The 25,055-nt window shown below is 35.6% G+C and overlaps 1 protein-coding gene across 4 annotated transcripts in view; it reads right to left on the reverse strand.

Moving 5' to 3' along the window:
- Window positions 1–25,055, reverse strand: part of Fzd3 (frizzled class receptor 3) — an 82,762-nt gene that overhangs the window by 17,316 nt on the left and 40,391 nt on the right. The gene's annotated exons all lie outside the window — the stretch shown is intronic.

Raw genomic sequence — 25,055 nt, forward strand, 5'->3', positions numbered from 1 at the left:
AAAAAAATTGTTCATTTAGTAAATAGATTTTAGGCAGGTATCTAGAAAAAAACCAGAACTGAAGCCATACCATACTTCACACCTAGATGAATTTCTAAGTAGATAAAAGTTAAAATGTAAAAATTTAAAAAGAAAACAAAATTCTAAAATATGAAACCTTTTATACTCTCTGGGTGAATTTCTAACAATGATACAAAATTTAGAAGACATCAAAGACAGAAAAGTGTGACAACATAAAACTCTATTATTTCTGCATGGCCATATAACTTCCATAGATTTTTAAAAAAGCTGGCATAAAATCATTGCAAATCTTATGGCAGATAACAGCACTAATTTTGTTATGAATACAACATTCTTAAAATTAAATGAAAGTCCACAACTTAAATAGGCAAGATACAGACAATCTACAGAAAACAAAATACAAGTATGAGCCCAGATTTACAGTTAGATTACATAGTGATTCTGTGTGTGTGTGTATGTGCATGTGCGTGTTGCTGAATAGAGGGACCCAGAGAATGCTGGTCAAGCACTCTTTCACTGAGTTACACCTCCAGCCTGATGGTCCTATTTTTTAACAAATCAATAAATAAGATCTAAAAGTCTGACGGGATACTGTGTGAGCAAATGTGTGGAGATATAGATACCTCTATATACTGGAGATGAGAATGTTAACCCATGCATCTCTATAAAAGAAAAGTTGGTTGTATCTAGCAAAATCTTTTTTTTTTTTTTTGCGGTACCAGGGATCAAACTCAGGACCTTGCACTTGCCAGGCAGGCATGGCACCACTGAGCTACATCCCCAGCCCTGACAAAATTATATTCTTTGACCAAGAAATTCTTTAAAAAAAATTTATGCTACAACTAGGCATGGTGGTAGCACATCCTGTAATCTTTACATTCTGGACAGGCTGAGGCAGAAAGATCACAAGTTCAAGTCTAACTTGGGCAGTCAGTGAGACCCTGTCTCAAAATAAAAAAAATAAAAGGGCTAGGAATATAGCTTATTGTGAAGGTTCTGGGTTGAATCACCAGTACTAAAAAAGAAAAAAGGTTTTATGTTACAGATATGTGTAAAATGATGTATATACTAGTATCATTTACAGTAGTAAAATGTTAGAAACAATATGACTTATACAGTCAATAGAATACTATGGGGACATAAAACCATATTGAGGGGCCGGGGATTTAGCTCAGTGGTTTCACCACCTGCTGCGCAAGCACAAGGACCCGAGTTCGATTCCCGGTACCAGAAAAAAACACAAAAAAACCCCATATTGAGGCTTTTTCTCTTTAGGTACTGATTTCCAAGATATAGTTAATGGACAAAGGCAAAGCAGAGAAGTGTGTTTTACAGCTACTATTTGAGTAAAAAAAGAGGGAGAAAAGGAATGTTTGTGTCTATGCATACACATTTCTGAAAGGAAATACAAATTCCTTTTAACATTCAAAGTCACCATTGGGAGCAGTGATGGAAAACTCAGAAAAAGAAGGGAGATTTTTTCCATATACATATATACATATATATATATATATATATATTTTTTTTTTGTACTGGGGATCGAACTTGGGATCCTGCGCTTGCGAGGCAGGCAGTAGAACCATTGAGTTAAATCCCCAGCCCCTCATATACTTTTATGTTTGGGTTTTGAAACATTTGAATGCATTATTTATTTTGAAACTCTAAGAATAAAAAATAATTTATATTATGAATATTTGAAATATAAAAATAAATCCACGTTGTATATCAGGAAACACCTTCATTGTTCAGGAGATATAAATTGGTATAATCTTACTGTTAACATGCTCTTGCAACACTTATCAAAATGTAAATATGTACTTATTTCATTATACCCTAAACAGGTAAGAGGTCAACAGTAGGAGATTATTAAAATAAACTATGGTCCGCCTGCCTCCCAAGTGGAAGGACCTGAGTTCGATTCCCGGTACCAAAATAAAATAAAATAAACTATGGTATATCCAAATAACCAATCATTCAACAATGATAATGTAATTGAAAAAAAAAGATACAGAAAGTAGGGTGTTGGTAAAGGTTTAAGAACTGATTCTCTAGGAGGCAGGAGGTTTGGTTTGTAGCATCTGCCCATTTCCATGGCCATTTTCAGGCTACCAACATGATGTCACTGAATGTGGAGTCATGAAGAGCTGTAGTTACCTCAGAACCAGGTCCTCTAGGACACAACGAGGTGTGGACTAATGTGCCAAATATAGTCACATGAATGTTTTAAAATTATATAGAATACCTATCATATATAGGATTATGCATTCATACATTAAGTATAACTTTTTGGTGTTTTGTCACATGCCACAGCAAGTTATTCTGCTAGAAACTATATCAAGGGCTGGCGATTTGGCTCAGTGGTTCCACCACCTGACTCGCAAGTGCAAGGTCCCGCGTTCGATCCCTGGTACCAAAAAAAAAAAAAAAGAAACTGAAACTATATCAAAACCTAATGGGGGCAACCCACTTTCCCATCCCCCTTCTGTCTCAGACAGATGCTTTCTTTCTCTCAATAAACTCTTCCTACTTTTTTTTTTTGGTACCAGAGATCGAACTCAGGTCCTTGTGCTTGCGAGGCAAGCGGCAGAGCCACTGAGCTAAATCCCTGGCCCTTCCTACTCTTAAAAACAAACAAAACCAAATCCTAATGGCTTAAAAAAATGTATTTTCTCTCGCAGTTCTCTTTTTTTTTTTTTTGAGAAAGGGTCTTTCTAGTAGTCTAGGCGGCCTTGAACTCCCTATGTAGCTCAGGCTGGCCTCAAACTCACAATGATCCTCCTACCTCAGCCTTCTAAGTGCTGGGGTTACAAACATGCATCACCATGCCTGGCTTCTCTAACAGTTGAGTTGAAAGGGCTCAGCAGGGTGATCCACTCTTGAGCTCTCACACGTAGCCAAGTCACTTGAGAGCAGAGACTACAATCATATGAATGTCAGATGTCAGAGTAAGCAAAGATACGTACATGATGCAAGGTGCTTTTTCACTTTAATTTAGCCTGACACCTCACCTAGGATGCTACAAAAGATGGGAGCAAGCTATGGAAATCACTCCAGGACTGGTGACTCCCTCTCCCTTCCTTCCTTCCTGCAGCCTTTCCAGAGGGCTCATGGCTGGCCTGGGCTTCCACGAAGCTGCATGGTAGTCTGACATCTCACTGGAAGTGCGTGTTCTCCCAGAGTGAGTATTCGAGAACCTGGCCAAGGACTGCAGGTTTTCTCATGACCCCGTCAGGGTCACACTCATGCAGCTGCACTCTCCTACTCCAAACCAAGTCAAGGCCAGCCCAATGGGAAGGAAGTGATTATACAAGAGCAAGAAGTAGTTTATTGGCTGGAGGGAGTAGGTACATATCTCTGAAGAGTAGCTACTGTAAGGACCACAGTGTATAGGAAAGTACACAGTAAAATGTAAATCATGTGCATGAGGGGGAGAGGCTTCTTTTCCCCTTAGCATGTTTTATTATATTTTAGATACTTAAAATTTTTTTTAAAGTGGAAAAGACTATATGTATTATCAAAACTGACAAAACATTTAATTAGGGAAACTATTAATGTACTGCTGGAATGCCAAAAGTTCATCAACTACAACACAAATCTGGAATATATCATGCATGTTCTACAAATGAACTGCTCTAAAATTATCAATAATTATACTGATATGCAATCTGTGAATATAATGTATATCATTAATATGTAAAGCAAGGTATAGAAACAGATCAATTACCAAATAGATAGAAAATACGATAGATCTGGAAATGAATCAATACCTAGGACTCACAGTCTACATTTATACACACACTTACTCAAAACTCCTTACATTCTCCAATATGCTTCCTCAATATGGCATATTAAGGCGCAAGGACCCAAGTTTGATCCCCAGTACCAAAAAAAAAATATATGGCATCTTATTTCTTAAAGGAAGATTTCCCCACAATCTTAAGGAACAAATGTATGGCACATAAAAATTAGGTTGAAACATGTAAAGTACTTAGGACTTTGCTTGACAAACTAACTGCTCAAAAATGTGTTCCATGGAGCACCACTGCCCTAAAGGTAATCTACAGTAAGACAGTCTGTAGTAAATAAAATATAGACACTATAATGCTTTCTTGGATGGGTTATACATTAGTATATTGAAGATTCTGAGAAGTACTGAAGTAAGGAAATTGTATACCTCTGTTTTCTAAGCTCAAAGGCACTAAGGAATCATTTTACAAAACAACTAGAGTAAGCTCTAGTAGTCTATGAAGCTATTAATCCAGACCAACTTCTTAGAATAAGAAACTGTTTTTTTTAATGTCCAATTTTTCCAAAAGTTATTTTCCTTTCCATGATTTACAAATATATCATGCTAGTCAACATGCATGCATTAACTATGGTTGTATTAAAAAAAAAAATCCCTGTAACAGTGGAGTGGGGCAAGGGGAAGGATGAAAGAAATGAGAAGTATGCTTCATTTGCTTATATTTGACGAGTGGTCAAACAAGGACGGAAGAAAAATAATGAAAACGATTGTTTATAAATGCAAAAGTAACATAAATATTAGTAAAGAGGAAGATGGCCAAGAACTTACAAATTAAAACTAGCAAAACTATAAACAAGTACAGAAAAATATCTCCTCAGAGATAATCACATAACTAGGGGTACTGAGGTTGTAAAGAGTGCTGGCTTAAGCGATATGACTGGGCCAAATCGCTTTTGTAAAGCAAGTGGCTGGAATCTGATTCTGAGTTGACAGATACCTGCAGTCTGAATACTCTTCTTACAGATTTAATATAAAATCTTATTCTGTATGTAGAATCAAAATCTAGGGACACAAACTGATTTGCTCAAGGTCTCACAGCTAATTTCAGTCCATTAAATAAATACTGCGTCCCACTATACGCTGGCACAAGAGATGGAGCACGAGATGCCTCAGAAAGTTCCCCGCTCTTGCTGAACTGACATTCTAGAAAGGGGTGAAAGTTGACTGCTATCCATACACAAGGAAATAAAGAAGGCTTAGCCTTTCAGGTAGCAGTAAGAACTAAAGTGAGGTAAGGAACAGTGTTCGGGTTTGGTGAGGCACAGGAGGTATGTTATTTTATCCTTTAGATCAAAGTGGGCAGTAAAGGTCTCTCCATGGAAATATCATATGTGCAGAGGTTTCGAGTGTATTTTGGATAACAAGTATTTGAAGCAATAGAAACATGAATAATAATAATCTCAAGAGAACAAATCTACTGTCATTGATGAAAAACAAAGTGCCCAATATGGCGAGAGCTAAGCACAGAAGAAAAAAAAAGAATGGCAGGAGATGAAGTCAGAGAAGCAGGTAGGGGCCAAATGATACATGCTCTGCAGCCAGTGTAAGAAATAGGATTTTATCCTAAAAGTGGTACAGAGCCACTGGAGAAGTTTATTCAAAGGGGCAACGTGATTTCACTTATGTCTTTAAAAAATCATTTTAGCTACCATGTTGAAAACAAATGGTAAAGGAACAAAAGTAGAAGCTGGAAAATGAATCAGAAGGTCACTGTGGAATTACTCTTCGACTAAGGAAGAGGTGCAGGTGGTGAGAAGCTAACAGATTGAATATGAGAAGCTAACAGATTGAATATTGAATAAGAGAGGGCTCAAAGACAGCTCCAAATTTAGGATGAGCAATGGTGAATGATAACACAATTTACTAAGTGGAGAAAAAAATGGCGATTGGCTTTCGGGAGTGAGTTTAGGGAAAAAGTTCTATTTTAGGCAAATTAAGCTTAAAATCCCTTGGAGGCTTTCAAATGGAACTGTCATGCAAATAGATTTTTTGAGGAGCTCAGAAACAAGGCAGGGTTACATATGCTAAGCCATGGGCCTAGGTGAGATAATTTAGAAAGCAGGGAAGGGGAGGGCAGGAAGAGAGTGCAGTTAAGAAATCTATTTTCCAACTTGTATTCTTCAGTGTCTTAAACTGCATAATATTCTTTTATAAATTAACACTGCTCACATAACAAAAATGACTGAATTAAAGGGAGTAAGTGCTGAAAAACAAAATTAATAACAGCAAAAGCAACAAGCTAAACCTTCAATTAGGTAAGGCAGAATATAGGTGTGAAGGACAGGAGGGACATAGCATGGAACATTCTGTACTGCAGGCTACGGTTAAAACCAAAATTCCAGGAAGACAAGTCAGCACCTGCCAATGAAAGGGTACAGCAAGTCACACATTTTGTGAACATGCCAAGGCAGAATGTCAGAGCCAGAGAGGGCCAAGACATGGATGGCAAGGAAGAAGTTTTCTCTTATAAATGAAGAAAAAAATTTAGGAAAATGTATAATTATCTGGTTATAAATCACATCAAGAACACAAAAATATGGAGGTAGTAGGTAAAACAGGATACATGCTAGCTAGAAAGGTAAAGCCCACTAAAGAAAACTATTTAAAAGGAAAAGAATACAATGTTCAGTTATTTTAAACAGTGTACAGATTTCTTAAAGAAAAAAACTTCACAAAATTAATCAGTTCTTTGGATGTTAAAATAGGTAAATGAGACAAAGTATTCTCTCTTTTAAAATAAATGCTAAGAACATTATATTCTTCCTGATGTTACAAAATTAACATTAACAACCGAAAAAACTCACCCAGTATGTTCGTTTGGCCTATCATCTAGCAAAAGAAAACATTAACATTTACCATAAAATCTCTGGTCTCCTGATTACTGTCCTTGTTCCACAACAGCTTTGCTAGCTATAAACAGCCTACATTCAGTAGCTTCTGAACAACTGATCTCCACTAACACCACTCTAATTTTAAGCACAAATTGTAATATGATTTTATTCAACCATCATATGGAAAATATGTACCTATATTTTATTTTAGATTCATAATCCTTCAAAGACTCTAGGACTTAAATTCCTTTTCAATTAAACAAAAACTACTTATGCAAAGGAAGAAAAAAAAAGACTTGCAGAAAAAGAAAATCACCTAAGGAATATTTATGGTTATTTGGTGGCCTAAATTCAATTTTTGGTTCTGAGACCTTAACTTTGAATCCAGTTGGCAAGAGTACTTGGCTTCTTTCCTTATAAAGTATAATCTATACTTCACTAATGGAGACAGATATTCTATTAGGTTTGCTTTTAAAAAAAATAAATTCATTATAAAATGTTGATTTATAACAAGTCTGTGGTTATTTAAATCCCTCATAAAAATGAACTATGGATCAGGCTCATGCAGAATCTGTCGTACAATGGAAAGTGACAACAGTTCCTGAAGAGATTTTTGATTCTAACTTTTATGCACTTTTTAATTATATCACATCATATTGCTTTATAATCTTTACTTTTATTATGCTTTGAAAAGTCACCTACTTACACTATCAAACACAAACACCTGTTTTATTGCTAAAATGATTAAGACAATGTGTCATAAAAGGTAAGGAAATAGACCATGCAACAGAAGAATAAAACAAGTTTCACATATGGAAACTCGACTTGTGATAGAGGCAGCATTACAGGTCAGTGGAGAAAGGATGGACAAGCAAATAAATGGTTCTAACTTAATATAGTTAAAAAACAGGGGCAACCCACTTTCCAGTCCCCCTTCTGACTCTCTTAGGCAGAAGCTATCTTTCTCTCAATAAATTCTTCCCACTCTTAAAAACCACAGCATCTCCCCCATATGAAATATAAAAATAAATTCTACAGACTAAAAACCCCAACTTAAAAAGCAAAACTTTAAAACTGCTAAAGAAAAAAGAACTTTTATATGACCCTGGATAAAATGTCTTAAAAATTATTTTTAGGGCTGGGGATTTAGCTCAGTGGTTCTGGCGCCTGCCTCACAAGCACAAGGTCCCGAGTTTGATCCCCGGTACAAAAAAAAAAAATTATTTTTAAAAATTAAAGAAAAATTAAATAACAAATTATACAATTAAAATGTAAGTATCTGTTTATCAAAGGACACCATTTAAAAAGTGAAAAGCAGTTGAACTAGATAATCTATAATGCATAAACCTGACAAAGAATTACAACCCAGGATACATGTGTATATTTGTGTATACAAATAAGCAATCCACAGAAGAGGAGGTCCAAATAGGTAATAAATATAAGAAATTGACTAGTAATCAGAGAATTAAAATAGCAATGAGGACTGTCAATAAGACTAACAAAATTAAATTACCAACTGATGGTGAGAACAATTCTCTATACTTCCATGTGGGATTCTACACTGATAAACCACTTTGGAAAGTAATAAGCAACACCTAGCAAAGCTAAGATTCACATATCTTATGACCCCCTAAATTCCACTGTTAGGTAAACACTTCAAAGAAATTCACATAGATGCACAAGAATATTCACAGGAGCATTATTTATAATAGAGAAAAAATGAAAAACAATCTAAATATCCAATAAAATGTGATATTTTCATACAATAAAATAGTAAACAGAAGAGAAAGAAAAAGGACACACACACATATATATTTCCCCAGATCAGCGGTGGTGAACCTATTGCATGTGTGCCACAGCCAATTTGTAATCACTGAAACCTCTAAAAGGTTCGCTATCACTGTCATAGACAAATCTCACAAACTAATGAATGACAAAGGCAAGCTGCAGAAAATACATACAGCTTTGACACTACAGACACTTAAACCAAGACTTTATGTTGTTTAGGAAAATACGTGAGTAAATGTGTAAGTAAATACAGAGAAACACCAAGTTCTGGATAATGATAGACGGGAGATTATGATCGGGGAGGGAGTAACCATGGTGTTTTGTTAGTGTGTTATTAAGTGAGCAGCAGATTGATTAGTATTCAATGTATTATTCTTTATACTACATTTTTTTTTTTTGGTACCAGATATCGAACTCAGGACCTTGCGCTTGTGAGGCAGGTGCCGGAACCACTGAGCTAAATCCTCGGCCCAATACTACATTATTTGTATGTCAGAAATCTTTATACTTTTTTTCTCTCACTTCTTTTTTATTAATCCATATCTGTTATATAGATTAACAGGTTTCATTTTGGCAGATTTGTACATAAAAAAGAAAAAATAAAAGAAAAATATGTATTAAAAGAGGTTTTAAAACTCCTATAATCACAATATACTTTGTTCCTCCCAGGGAATCAAGGGTTGTCAATTAAAGCAGTACTAGTGGGCTGGGGATTTAGCTCAGTGGCACCACACCTGCCTCACAAGTGCAAAGTTCTGAGTTTGATCCCCAGTGGGGGGTGAGTGGGAGCAGTACTAGTACTAGTAGGGTAGACAGCCAGGTAGTAATTCACCCTTTAGCTATAGATCTTTCTTTTCTTTTGTCTCTAAATTTATATTCTACTATCTCTGGCCCCTCAATTTATATGTAACACTGTGAAAAAAGTAAAATAAGGTAGGATTTCAATCCCCAGGTTTTCCTTCAATTACTGGAAGAAAAATAAACATAAACTCCACATTTCAAATATTTACAAATCATCTCATTTTTTCCCTAAACATAAAGACTACCATCTTAAAATAATTCTTATAAATTTAAGAATGGCTAATGGCAGTGAAGAAAGTTAAATAACTTAATTCTAATTATCTTCGTCAACGGCTGCTGTATAACTGTCAACCTTCAAGTAAACAAAAAATAAATCACGAAGACTTAACAAAATTTTAATCCCATTATTCAAGGACACACAACCACCCGAAAGAATTAGGCAAAGAGATCAGAAAATAACCTGATGAGTAAACTGAAAGGATAGAAAGCAGAGCCTGCCTGATGTGGAAGGAACTGACTGATACACAGCGCAAGTGCTCAGAGAAATAACCACAGAATATTATCTCAAGGATTTATCACGAGTATGATGTTCCTATTAATTAACCTCACAGAAAACTCATAAAATTAGGTTTGAAAAGGCTTAAAGCCAAAATTCACTAAAGAATTTAGAAATAATATAGTTATCCCAATTCTATAATTCCTTTGCTTTTCTGGCATTATAAAATAGAAATTTCACTTCTTCAGAAGTTATAGTTGATTAAGCAAAGGATAGCACCTTGAACATTCATCCAAATTATACCAGGTATGGGTCCTGATCATAACGTGGTGTCAGTTTCTTATAACAGGAAATAACTAGAATATGGAAAAATGTACTGTATACACATACTATATCATAATGGATGCAACAATAGATGGGTAACAAACTAATCAGAAACCCTGTAGATTTATGCTTAATCTTGATGCACATAAAGAATGCTAATCTTCATTCACAATGTAATGTATACATCTATATGAAAAACATAATTATTCCTTCTTGGATCGAACAAAATAAACTACCACTTTTTCTCTAGGGCAATCACATGAAATATAAATCATTTTGAAAAGATCCATTCTCTTCCAAATACAAACTGAAGACTAATCAGAAAAAATAAATTAGTTTACTATTAAATATAGAACAATGAAACAAAAAATATGGTTTATATTTTGCCAAGCATTGCTACAACAGATCAACTTCCTCAGTCCAATAAAAATGATTTAGAGGAAAGACCACGTTCAGAAATGAGTTTTTAAAAACTTCTCAGAATTGTTTCTGCAACCTCATGATTTACAAAAAAGAACTGATAACACATTTTTATAATACTTAATACAATTATTTTCACTTTGGAAAAAATAGCACAACTCTCCTTCCTAATTCCATGAATATCATATTCATATTTATTTTCCAGTAAACACACAGGATTCTATCAATTATATTCATGTAAAAATTGTCCTTTTAATTTACTAATGGTAGGCCAAGGCTAGGAAAAGTATTCTCAACTTATCATTAATAGGCCAGGCATAGTAGCGCATGCCTGTAATCCCACCACTCTGGGAGGCTGAATCAGGATGACTGTTAATTCGACCCCCTGGCTAGGCAACTTAGACCCTGTCTCAAAACAAAAAGGGTTGAGGAATGAGGTCAGTATGAAGGCCCTGGGTTCAATTCCCAGTAACAAACCAAACCAAATCCAACCAAAACACATCATAGGGGTTGGGGATTGTAGTGCATGTAGCTCAGTGGGAAAGCACATGGTTGGCAGGTCACTTGTGGCCATGGGTCAAACCCCAGCACCTCCCCCAAAGACACTGAACTACAGTTTCACGGCCATAATTTGGTTACAGGTATCAAGGAATAGTTACAACATTTAGCAGCAAAACACATAGCTAACTATCCTTTCTGCCTTTGAATGTCATAAACTCCTTAAAGGAAAGAAAATTAAAGTTAGTAATCTCCCCTGTGTGCTGGGCTCTTTTAAGTATACTGTTTCATTCTCAGAACAATCTTATGGGAAAAGAAAATAGAAAGTCACCTAAGAAATTAATAAATGTGGTTACCAATGATATAGAAATTGAGAATCTGAGGAATGAGGAACAAGCTGATTCTGGTCTAGATGTATATTCTGTTTTTTAATTCTACTGAGTTTGAATGCATTTTTAAGCCACCAAACTAGACACTGTTATTGGTATTTTATAGAAACAGTATTTGACTAGCTCTATGTACCTATTAGCTTTATACCTTCATTATTCCTTCTTGCATCTCCTACATCTTTCTGAGACCATTCTGATTCTTCTTGAAATAGAACCTTTAGAAATTCCTTTAGAACAAGCCTCTTAGTAGTAAACTCAGTTTTTGTTTAGATGAAAATTGTTTTATCTTTTATCTTTGTTCTTGAGAATAAGACTGGGTTTCCCAGGAGATGCAGAGAAGTGTAAGATGTTTATGAGGGAATAACATCTGTGAAGGAAAGAAAGGGGGAGGAAGCAGAATTGGGCAGAGAAGAAATTGAGCTGCCAGATACGATCAGAAAAGACTCTACCACACTGGTGGAGAGCTCTGGAGCAAATACTAACCTTCCAAATGTTTCATGTCAGGCTAGGACACCCAGGCCTTTCTAGCCCACTGAACAATCGTTGGATGCAGGCTGCCAGGGAAACACACAGCCTCAGATAGGGCGGCTCTCTGCAGCCTGCGTGTCTGCTGACCACAGTGCCTGAGCCTGAGCAGCAGATCTCCCTTTGTGGGAAAATCTGGCAGTGCAGCTCCCTGTCTGCCACAACTGTTTTGCAAACTTTCAAATTCTGAATGAAAAGTGAATTTGTTTCAACATTTTAAAGATATTATTCTGTCTTCTGGCTTTTATCGTTTTGAGGAGCCAGTGGTCATTTTTCTGGTCTTTTTAGATGTTCTGTCTTTGTTTGAAGACTGTTTCACCAAAAGATAGATTTTTTTTTTTTTTGTGCTTCAGGCATACAGCACTTCCTTTATGTGCAAATTCATGTTTACCACTTTAGGGGAAATTTTCAGCCATTCCACCCCTTTAAATATTGCCTCCTTGGGCAATATTTAGGTCAGTGGCACTTGCCTGCCTTGCAAGCACAAGGTCCCGAGTTTGAACTTTGGTACTAGGGGAAAAAAAAGAATATTGCCTTCCTTACACCTTTGCAGTGGCCCCCTCACCATTATACCATTAGGTCTTCTCACTCCATCCTCCATTTGCCTTAACATTACATTCGTATTTTTGGTTTGTTTTTTTTTTCACCTGTACTAAGTGAATACTAGGTTCAATAAATTTCTCTTCAATTAGTTTGGGACATTTCTCTTTAACTCTGCCTGCTGTTTTATATTTCAACAATTTATCAATGAAGTTTCTACTTCAAAAATTATTTCTAGAAATCTCATTTTTCTTCTTTTTTGGTACCGGGGGTCAAACTTGGGACCTTGTGCTTTCGAGGCAGGCGGTGGAGCCACTGAGCTAAATCCCTGGCCCTAGAAATCTCATTTTTTAAAACTTTATTTGTTCCAAGTAATTTATGGTAGATTGGTAATCTTTATGATTGCTTCTAAAAACGTTACAACCTTATCAATTTTATTATTTGGTATCTGATAATTTCAGCATCTGTAGTTCTAATCTAGTTCTGCTAGTATTACACCCAATAACTCAGTGTCCTGGGAAGCCTGCAAAAAGATTTGCTTCTGACTGCCAGTAATATGCAAATATTTCAGGCCCTGACCTTGGATTTGAGCCTAGATTTAGGCTCAGCAGGGGAGTTCTGGGTCCCCTTCCTGACTCCCCAGCTAAACCAAGTCTCAATTTCCTAATGCAGATGACTGTCCCCATCCCCATCTGCCTGAGCGCACATGTCTGGCTCAGTTCCAGCTCCTTAGGGTACTGGCTCCAGGTCAAAACGATTTTTGAAGTGGGGGATCTTTGGAGAGTTCCCCTACATCATGTAGGACCTGTGATGTCTGAAACAATGTGTTTTTCCAAAGTCTCTTACTGATTCAGACCTTAACTGTTGGTGCTTTACAAAGACATAGTGTGAGAAGTCATCTTGTCAAGGAGACACATGAGTATGTTATCATGTTTCCAAGTTTCTACTTTAGGATAAACTTGTTAACCCTTCAGCAGATTTATAAAATATTAAGCCAATGACCTTAACAGTCTATAAAGTCATTGACAGATCATATGTGAACCATCTAAGGAGATAAAGTGAAAGATTGCATAGTCGAGATGATTAAACAAATGGTTTAAAAAAAAGGTACCCAGGCCAGGGATTTAGCTCAGTGGTTTTGCCGCCTGCTGCACAAGCGCAAGGACCCGAGTTTGATCCCCGGTACCAAAAAAAAAAAAAAGGTACCCAGAAAAATCACAATATATTTTAACTTACTTATCTGATACAAATATAAGCCTTTTATTTAGTTGCATTTATATAAACACGTGTATTTGTTAGTCAGCTTTCCACTACTGTAACAAAATATCTGAGATAATAAACTTAAAAGGAGAAAAGGGCCAGGTATAGTGGTGTACCCCTATAATTCTGTAAGTTTGGGAGTATGAGGCTGAAGGGTTCCAAGTTTAAACCTAGCAACTTAGCAGCACCCTGTCTCAAAAGGGGCTGGGAATGTAGCTTAGTGCCAAGGCCCTGAGTTCATCCTCAGTACTATAAAAGACGAGAGAGAGAGAGAGAGAGAGAGAGAGAGACAGAGAGAGAGAGACAGAGACAGACAGACAGGGTCAGAGACAGATGGGGTCAGGAGGAAGATAGGTGCATAGGTTGGTTGGTTGATTTTGGCTCACAGTTTCAGAGGTTTCAGTCCATGGGTATGTGGTGGGAATATTTGGTGGAGGAGATTGCTCATCTCATGTCAACTGGAAAACTGTGTGTGAGGGGGTGGAGAGACAGGGAGAGAGGGAGAGGAAAAAGGAGAAGGAAGGAGGGAGGGAGCAGGAGGGGGAAGATAAGGACCGGAGGAGGGAGGAGGGAGAGACAGAGTGGGTAGAGACAGACACACACAAACCCAGGGTCTCAATATACCTGCCAATGTCACACTTCTAATGACCTAACTTCCTTCCATTAAAGCTTCTACCATCTCCCAACAGTGCAACAGGCTGGCAAACAAGCCATTACCATATAAACCTTTGGTGGACATTCAACATCCAAAGAGTAGCATCTGCTAGCTAGTATTCCAGTTTTTTCTCATATCCTACACACTTATTCATGATCTATGATTTCAAGTTTGATTAGAGTTGAGAACTCAAATATATCCAAAGCAGTCTAAGTACAAAATCTTAAGATTTTTACAATTCCTTGAACCTCAATACTGACACTCTCAATACTGAGGATTGAATACAGGGGCTTGTGATCTAACACTGAGCTACACTCGCGGCCCGTTTTAATTTTGTTTTCAAATATGGAAGACCTCACTAAACTGGCTAGGCTGGCCTTGAATTTGTAATCCTCCTGTCTCAGCCTCCCAAGTAGTGGGATTACAGATGTGCACCACCATACCCAGTTATCTTGCTCATATCAACTTCACTAATAATCTTTTTTTCTAAACAATTTGCCTTTATCAAGTATTTCCAAAGCAATCAGTTTAGTTTTCATGAAAACACTGCTTTCATTTCTAACATATACTTCATTAGTCTATCTAACATTTAATTCAATTATATATTTTGCTGACACATACTACTATCATAAACTGCTCTTAAAATATACACAATCAACTATTAATACATAAATTTTACTGGTAGGAAGAGAAGTATGCATATTTTTCCAGAAATTGGCCTCCTAGACCAAGCATCTATCTGCTTGCATTTGTTGTCAGTTTATTTTATAGAAGGCTTGGTAAGTATATCCTAAATCAGCAAGCCAGCTAATCTGGAAAGTCAGTTATTTTGAGTACAGCTGGTGTTTGTTTACAGCACTCTCTGAGTCTTATCTCTTGCTTCTACTTCTAGCAATAAGGTGTTCTGACAGGGATAAAGGGCAAAACTGAGTTCTCAAGAGGACAATAAGCCACTGCACCAACAGATGGACATTTTGTGGGAGGAAAAAAAGAAATGTGAAGAACTAGGAGAAAACATTCTAATAACTCTTTTGCTTCTCCCCTTATTAATGTGTCCTTTCTGCTGGAAGGACTACTAGAATTCAGAGTAGGGGCTGGGAGAAAGGAGGCATGCAGAGGGTAGCTTATAAAGGGTCTACTTCAGCCTTAGGGAGAAAGCTTAACATTTCCAGGTTTTCATTCACTTTCTCCACCCAATTATAGTGCAAGTGTAAGCTTCAGAGTAGGGCCAAGACCAGAAATAGATTAGAGCAAAACTTCATAAAGCAGGTCACTTGGTCTTTGCCTTTTTAAAATGGGTAAGAGGAACCCTCCTAGACAGACACACGATCCTTTCAAATAAATAACATGTAAGCCACTAGTCAAGCACTGGAGCTTCACATCTGCAGCCATCATTCTCTTTCCACCAGGCATGCAAAATGTGACTGTAATATATACAAAAGAACATGTATTTGCACACAGAATGTTGTACTGGGTGGTATTTTTAGTACATCATTTATTTTTATTTTTTCCATAGTTTCCTTTAGGATTAAAATGCTACATTTTATTTTAGGGTAGAGATAATGAGACATTCTGTCTGAACAACTGTTAAAGTAGCTATCCTGTTACTTTTTTAGGGGCAGGTGTTAGTACTGGGGATTGAACCAAAGATCTTCACATTGAGCTACATCCCAAGCTGCCCAACCCTGCTCCTTTTTTGTTAAATTTTGAGGCAGAGTCTTGCTAAATTGTCCAAGATGGGCTCAAACTCGTAATCCTCTTAAATTTCCCAGAGGACTGGGATTATAGGTGTGTGCCACCATGCCTGGCTGGTTGGTTACTTCTTTTTTTTTTTTGGTACCAGAGATCGAACTCAGGACCTTGCACTTGTAAGGCAGGTGTAGTGCCACTGAGCTAAATCCCTGGCTCTGGTTACTTTTAAACTTTAATACCTGATGTAAGTTTTCCCTATTCAAAATGTAGAAAGACATTTTAACTTGGCTAACAATTTTCATTAGGAATGCTAGAAAAGTAAATGTACTGTTCTAAATTAATTTTTGTATGGTGCTTACTAAATAACTCTTATTTTTAGCTATAGGGTAAAATCAATACTGTATCCTTTTAAATTGTCTACACTGTTTCCCCATATTTTTTAAAAGAAGTAAAGACAATGAAAACTCAAAAATAATTGTGCTTCAGTCACAGAATCCATAATTCCCATATTTACTTCTTCCTAGGCTATAAATTTCTTCAAGGCAAGGGCTATACTTTATTCATTCTTGAGTTCCTAACAACCATCAATATGCCAGAATAGTAGATAAATAATAAATGGTTTTGCATTAATGAAAGTTTTATAAAAGAAGGGAAAAATAAGTTGTGCCTTATGGGAAAGCAGTTTCTAGACTCATTTAAAATTAGAATTGAGAAGAGCCTTAGAGATTATTCAATCCAATCCCCTAAAATTTTAGAGCTAGGAAATTATAAACTAGCCTTAAGATAAAAAAAAAACAACTCAAAAACTAGTCAGAGCCACACTCACAACCAGAACATGCTTCTCCAAATAAGCATATCAGTATTTTTGGATAAAAAGAGGTGTAAAGTGCTATTATAACTGCAGGCTTTGGAACCAGACAGTCAATATTCCAGCTCTACCATTTACTATATGACTGGATAAACTGTATATTAGACTCAGTTTCCAATTTGTAAACTTAAGTAAAATCTAACTTACTAAGATACTGTGCTATTAAAATTATTTCCTTAAATTGTTGGGATGAATGCCCTCAAAGACTACTGGACATGTCCTCTAAAGTGGTATACTAGAAGTTACTTTTATTACTACAGTGATGTAATAGTACTAGATTGATTGAATCTTTAATATCATAAAATACAGTAGAATACAATGATGATCCTCCAAAGCAGTAATGGTAATACAACAGTGACAATTTACATGAGACCAAAAAAAAAAAAATGCCAAAGTCACCAACCACTGTTATGAAAAGAATTATCAAAGATGATACAGAATAATGCTTGATGGGGCTGGGAATTTAGCTCAGTGGTTTCGCCACCTGCTGCGCAAGTACAAGGACCCGAGTTCAATCCCTGGTACCAAAAAAAAAGGAATAGTGCTTGATGTAGACCAGGGGCTGGCAAACAACAGCCTGGAGTTCAAATCTTCCTAATGCTTGGAATATAAATAAAGCTTTGATTATGGGAACACTTCCATGTTTTTATTTATTGTTTATGCCTACTTTTGCAGTACAGCAGCAGAGTGGAGCAACTGCAACAAAAGCCATATGGTCGGCAAAGCCTAAAATGTTTACTACCTGATCCTTTACAGAATGTCTGCTGTGCCCTGCTGCAGATCATGGCAAGTACAATGAATTTTTTCCTAAAAATATAAAGCCTTTTGTACATCAGGTATGTTGCCGTTAAAACAAACTGAACATAGGGTTTAGGCAATTCTGTTTAACAGAGCCTAGAATAGTAACTTGTATGTTTAAATGTATTTCTCCAAAAGTGCCATTTGACAGTATTTTTCAACCTTACATAAGTGTTAATAATTTCTATGAATGCCTATAAAATGCTAATTCTTTAAGATAATATTTTATAATATTTTTCTATAAAACAAAGAGATATAGGATATTATTTCAGGGACCTTTCACTCTTTCCCTCTATAACAAACAATTCTGAGGAGAAATTAATTTGGTTTTAGGATGTTATAGGCAGGCTATTTATCATTTTAAAGATTAAGAGCCAAATCGGGCATGGTGGTGCATGCTTAAAATCACAGCACTGAGATGCTGAGGTATAAAGATTGTAAATTCGAGCCCAGCCTGGGCACCTTAGCAACTGTAACAGTTAAAGTGGGTTGTCAATTTGAGCAGCTGGGGAGCTGCCCAGGGGATCAGTAAAGCACATTTCTAGGTGTGTCTGGGTGGGTCATATGACCTTGAGGTCTATATCTGGTCCTGGTCCTTCCTGTCTGGTCCTGTCCACCTGCTCTGCTTCCCAGATGCAAGAACTAAGTATCTTTGCTCCACCACACCCTTCTGCCTTGTTTCTGCCCTGGAACTGGCCATCCATGGACGGACTGAAGCCATGATCAAATTAAATCTCTCCTCTTGAAGTTAAGTGTCAGGCACTGTGTACCATGATGGGAAAACTAAACTACAGTGATTTAGTAAGACTCTGTCCAAAATATTAAAAGGGGTGGGGATGTATCTCAGTTTGAAGGCTCTGAGCTCAATCTTTAGTAATGGGGAAAAAATTAATAGTCAAAAAGAAAAACAAAAGATTAGTAGCACTAATGTATTTATATCAAAGAATTATTCATTGCCTTTAATGATGGAAGCATAAAATATACCTATTTTCAGGGCCCTTTCACAAATAATGCTGATTCTTTTTGGAACTGCCTGGTAAAGGGAAACACTCATCAGAAAAATAAAGCTCAAATCATAACAAATTAGACAATGTTATTCTGCTATTTTTGTATTTTTCTGAATCAAGATTAGATAAACAACAGATGGGTTGCCTTGTGTGGCTGGAAGAATAAAATGTTTGTTTTTCTTTAAAAATAATTTTTAGAAATCTACAAATGGCTCTAATGTGAATCTGATAGACTCGGCTAAGCAGCTTGTACTATGGTAACATATTTCTAATACTGAAACAAAAATTCTAGTGTCAAAATTCCTTGGGATATAACACACTGGATTAGCTGGATGAAAGAGATTAGAAAAATGAAGAATTTCAAATCTGAAGAATTATATAGTTTAATATCAAAAGTTAATATTGAAATTTTACTTTGTGCAAAGTACTCTGGTTAAGAGATTTAAAATTTATCTTAATCTTCATAGCCACTCATAAGGGAGATGTTATTGCATTTAACATATTATTTTCTGCAATTTACATGATAATTTCAGGATATAAATCCAACCTGTAGGGCATTAAAGCCCAGTTTTTCTTTCTCTCTGGTGATCAAACCCAGGGCCTTGCACATGTCAGGCAAGTTGTCCACCTCGACCTACACCCTTAGTCCTAAAGCCCAGTTTTTATACCAGTGCTACACTATATTCAAAAGCTATTAGACAAATACTAGCAACTATTGAGAACTGTAACTCTTCCATAAAATGCTTTGAGTCTCTCAGAAGGCATTAAACAGAAGGAATTACTATTAAAGGAAAAAACCCTCAAAATATGTAAAAAAATTACTAATGTTATTTAAAAATATATGAGTCAGATGTGGTGGTGCAGGTATATAATCCCAGCATCCAGAGAGGCTGAAGCAGGACAGTTTGAGCCCAACCTGGCACCTTAGTATGACCCCATCTCAAAATAAATCTTTAAAAAGGGCTATGGATGTAGCTCAGTGTGAAGGCCCTGAGTTTAATGTCTAGCATTGGAAAAACAACAACAACAACAACAAACAAACAGAAAAACCCTAAAAGTATAAAAATTCTAGGAATAAACATCACTCTATTGAACAAACCAGGTTCAACTCTACATATACTCAGGGTATAATTAATTAATTCTGAATTTAAGCACCAAATATTATTTTGAAATATTATTTAGTACACATTAAAAATGAGCGTTCTTGATAATAACAGTTGATAGTTCTTTAACTATCATAAAATCTAGGAAGTGAAATTGTCTTTAGCAAGAATATTCATGTTAACGATTTTTAAATATTTTATAACCAGCCTATTTTCAAATTATAAACTTATATACATGCAATTTGCATTAAACCAAATTGGTATTTTGAAATGATGTGAGATTTCACAAATTGATTTTATAGGTATTAAAAATCTTCAGTAATATGAAATGACTATATAGCAACTTCACCATTTTTTTTTTGGTACCAGGGATTGAACTTGGGACCTTGAACTTGTGAGGCAGGCGGTAGAACCACTGAGCTAAATCCCTGGCCCCTACTTCACCATTTTTAATCAAACATATTCAATATTATTTCCTCTAAGTCATCTGAGGAGGTGTTCCATTATTGTTCAATATAGTTGAATACTTCTTGTTAGTAACTATCATCAGTACCTCTTCTGTGCTCTTAAATTATTTGTGGCTATTCAAAATGAGAATTTAGTATTAATGGTGCTTCACAGGTCTACAAGATTCCTCTAAAATAAAATTCTGTATGAAAACTAATTATTAACATCCTAGTATTGAATATTTTAAAAACCATAAAGTAGAATAAATACTGTATAATTCCATCTATGTGAGATACCCACTAATCAAATTCCTAAAGACAAAGTAGAACGATGGCTGCCAGGAGTTGCTGGGGAGGAGGGATGGGCCCACTGCTTAATGGATACAATTAGTTTGGGAAGATAAAGCGTCTGGAGATGGATGGTGACAATGAGTTCACAATTAAATGCATGTACTCAGAACTGTACATTTAAAAATGGTTAAATGTTAAATTTTATGATACATATTTACATATGCATATACAAATATATAAGACTACACACAATAAAAAGAAATAAATGGTTGGCCCTATAGTTTGTCAGTGAGCTACAGTATGGGTGGGCTATAGTTCGCTGTCATCTCAACTGACTCTGTAAGCCATTTTACTTCTTTCTGCTTTAAATGCTTTAGAAGGTAAGAAATAACAATGAAATGCATGTATCTAAGTGTTAGAAACCATAAGGTGGTACAGTGAAAAATTTCCCTTCATCAAGTTGGGAAGACCTTTCTATGCAGAAAAAAAAAAGGCCAGAGAGTCTTCAACTTGAGTAAAATGTTCTCAAGAAAAAAATACTATTAAAGAAGTAGAAATAAATTTTTAGTCATTTTCCACAACCTCTTTTGTGTCTTTACTTCAAAGATACGAGGACAGACTTTTACAGGAAGAAGCCCCAACCCTCTGAAAGAACAAACAGCTCTTATATAAAATATAAGAATTACAAAGCCAACACAAGAGATATCTCCTTATTTGCAGACAGTAAGATTTCTATGAAGAGTACCTAAGAGAATCCACACATAATTACAACTAAGAAAAGAGTTCAGCAGGGACGTTTGAAGAGCCACATACTAAATCCACTGGTGGCATTCTTATACATCAGCAATAACCATTTTAAAACGTAATAGAGATAAGATCCCACTCACAATTATAACAAAAACTATAAGGTATCTAGGAGCACATGAATGAACAGAAACATAAAAAGATATTAAAACAGTATTGCAATGGAATTAATATGAAGAAATGAAAAAATGGTAACAGTGTAAATAGGGAGGGATGGAGGGGTTGAAGGGAGGGCAGGGGAAGGGGGAAAAAATAAGAACCAAGAGAGTATGTAAAGGCACAAATTTCCAATGATGAATGTCATTATACTGTATGCCTAAAATGTACCAATAAAAGGATATACAAAAAAAAAAAAAGATCAGACCTCCCAAATTTAAAGACCCAATCTGAAAATGGGCATCTGAAACGAACAGACATTTCTCAAAGAAGTAGAAATAGCAAAAACAAAAAAAAAAACAAAAAAAACACAACAGTATTGCAAAGTATTGGAATTTCGCCCGAATTCATTTATAAATCAAAAACAATTTCAATCAAAATCCTGATAATATTTTTCATAGGAAATTGACTAAAATTCACATAGAAGAGCAAAGTGCCAAGAGTAACTAAAATAGTTTTGAAGAACAACAAGGCAGAGGAAATGTGCAATTGACACATGGCTGAACAAATGGACCAATGAAACAAAAGCCTTAAAATCAAACTGGTACCTAATAGAGGTTGTATTATGATTGACAAATAATAGTGCAAAAGGACAATGCTCACTTACATGGGAAAATAAAATTATGTTCTTTATGACAGACAGAAAACTTCCAAGGACTACAAATATGAATCAAAAGAAATTACAAAAACTGCTAGAAAAAATATGGCAGATGACTTTTATGATTTTAGAGGTATGCAAGAGCTCTTAAAACAAAAAAAGGTGCAAAGTCTAAATATAAGTGAGAGATCAAGAGAAGACATCTCCTATACAAATAACTGACAAATACTAAGAATATGTCAACAGCAACAGCAAAGAGCAAATAACAGACCAATGGGCAAAGTTGACATACAGGCAAGTCACAGAGAAACCCAAAGGGCCAATAAACACATTTTCACTCGATTTTATTAGTGAGAAGAGAACTGTGCATTACTAAAACACTGAGATATCATTTCAAAAGTTGCCAGAAACTTAAAAGTCTGAGAATACCAAGACGGGGAGAAAAGGGAAACTCATACTCTGGTGTAAATATAAATTCAATTACTTCAGTTCAAGATGCTTACATGTTACACTGCAATAATTCCACTTCTGGTAAACAACTCATGGAAACTTATATGCAAGGAAGACCAATATTATCAGAATATTCACTGAAAAATAGCAGAAAAATTAGAAACTATGTATCCATTGATAAAAAAATGAGTGAATAAAATGCAGTACTTTTACACAACAGTATACTATTCCAGCTAAAATGAACAAATTAGCAGTACAGTGATCAACACATGTAGTCTCAAAAACAAAACTGAGTGAAAAAGGCAAGATACAGAATGACCCCATTTATAGGCATTTAAAAAATTTGCAACACTGCAAGTTTTATGGACACAAATATTCAGTAACAGTATAAAGTATTTGGGAGAATGATAAATACCTTATTTATGAGAAGGGTTACCTCTGAGAACAGAGATGGAGGGGAATAGGAATATGGAAGGGAATGAAGGAAGCATCAGCTAAATCTTTTATACCAGATACAGACAGCAGTAGATGTATCTGATGTAACGTTAATACTTTAGGACAGTTAGGTTGTGAGTACATGAGTATTTGTTATTTTCTGTACTTCTACATATTTGAAATATAACTAACTTCCTTAAAAGGAAACACATTCTAAAAATGAACTAGAGCTGTAGTATTAACATCAATACACCTCAAAAATAAAATGTTAAGTTAAAAAATCAAGGTGAAGAAACACACATACAGTATGATACCACTTATATGCTATGTATAACAAACAGTTTTTAGGTGGTCATGGTGGTGCATGCCTGTAATCCCAATTACTAGAGAGGCTGAGGAAGGCAGATTGCAAGTTTGAGGCCAGCCTGCACAACCTGGTGAGACCTTGTCTCAAAAAAATATATTTTTTTATAGCTATATACATATAGACTAAATCTGTACTTATTTTTTCCTTTTTTGGGGCAGTATTGAGGATCAAACCTAGGGCCTCATGCATGCTAGGCAGTCATCCAGACCTTTCATGAAATTTTGGGACAGGGTCTTGCTAATTTGCTTAGGCTTTCCTTGAATTTGTGATCTTCCTGCCTGACTCCTAAGCAGCTGGGAGTAGAAGGGTGTGTCATCACGGCAAGCTGTACTGTTATTTCTTTTAAGAGTCTGAACCAAATACTCCATTTGCTAAAGCTTGGTATGGGATGGCTTTTAAAAATTATATTAAGATATTATATATGTGTAAATAACAGCAACAATAATAATACAAGAAAAACAGTAAGACTAGAGCTAACACTTGAACATGTATTATATAGTAGGCACACTTCTAAGTGTTCACATATATTTAATCCTAAAAATAACCCAAGAGGCAGATTCTATTACTATTCTCATTTTATAGATGAAGAACAGCGAACAGAAAGGTGAAGCTGATCCAAGGTTATAAAGCTAGAAGATGATAAAAGATATGAAGCTAGGATCCTTGCTCCAGAGTTTACAGCTTAGTATCTGTGTTATTAAATCACTCCTTGTTCTTTTTTTTGGTACCGGGGATCGAACTCGGGACCTTGTACTTGCGAGGCAGGCAGTGGCACCACTGAGTTAAATCCCCAGTCCCCTTCTTCTTTTATATATGTTGAAATATTTTATGAAAATACTTTTAACGTATGGGTATAAGGAAAAACATAATACACATATACACACATACTTCTGCATAGCTCAGACTGGTTCCTAAAGATGCTAAAAGAATTCTCAGAATGTCTTGAAAGGAGCAACAATACACTGATTAATTTATTACTTATATATTTGATGTTTGATAATTTTAAAGATTATGTCATAGTCATAATAGTTCTTCAAAACTCTTAATATATATTTCTAGATAACTTATATGGGGAAGGATTTGACATAATTCAATCATCTTCCCCTCAGTTAAGACAAAATTCAACTACTTACCCTTAGGTCTGAAACTCATTAAGAGTTTTTAGTAAGCAACTGTGGTAAGAAATTTAATAGTATTTCAATTATTCATTTTTTTCCTGGTCTCTTAATTTTGAATTGGCTTATCTTTAAAAAAATACTACAATAAAAATATCATTTGTATAGTACTGTTTATACCACAAAGCAAAGAGAAAATTGGCATTCTCAGTCACTGAATATGAGCAGTGATCATGTGTTAACTGCATATTTCATGTACTACGGTTGCCATTTCTTTAAAATAGCTCTTCTCAATCCATAAAACCACATTCTCACTGCTATAATTTACTAACCTACAGAAACTGCATTCAAAAGTTTAAAAGAAGCTCTTGTTTGCAAAGAGTTTACAGTCTAGTAGGGGAAAAACACAAATGAAAAAAGTTACCTATAATACATACTTTATTGAAAGTATTTAAGAGGTATTAGAAAAACATAAGCGTTCAGGGAGATTGAAAGGGAGTTGGTGCACTTTCAGAATAGGAAACTTGGAGAATGATGAACAGGAGAAATCTAGTTAGAATACTCTGTGAAGA

Source organism: Heterocephalus glaber, unplaced genomic scaffold (assembly GCF_053883595.1).
Source record: "Heterocephalus glaber isolate CG9 unplaced genomic scaffold, H.glaber_assembly_v1.0 deba00001460, whole genome shotgun sequence".
Lineage (NCBI taxonomy): Eukaryota > Metazoa > Chordata > Mammalia > Rodentia > Bathyergidae > Heterocephalus > Heterocephalus glaber.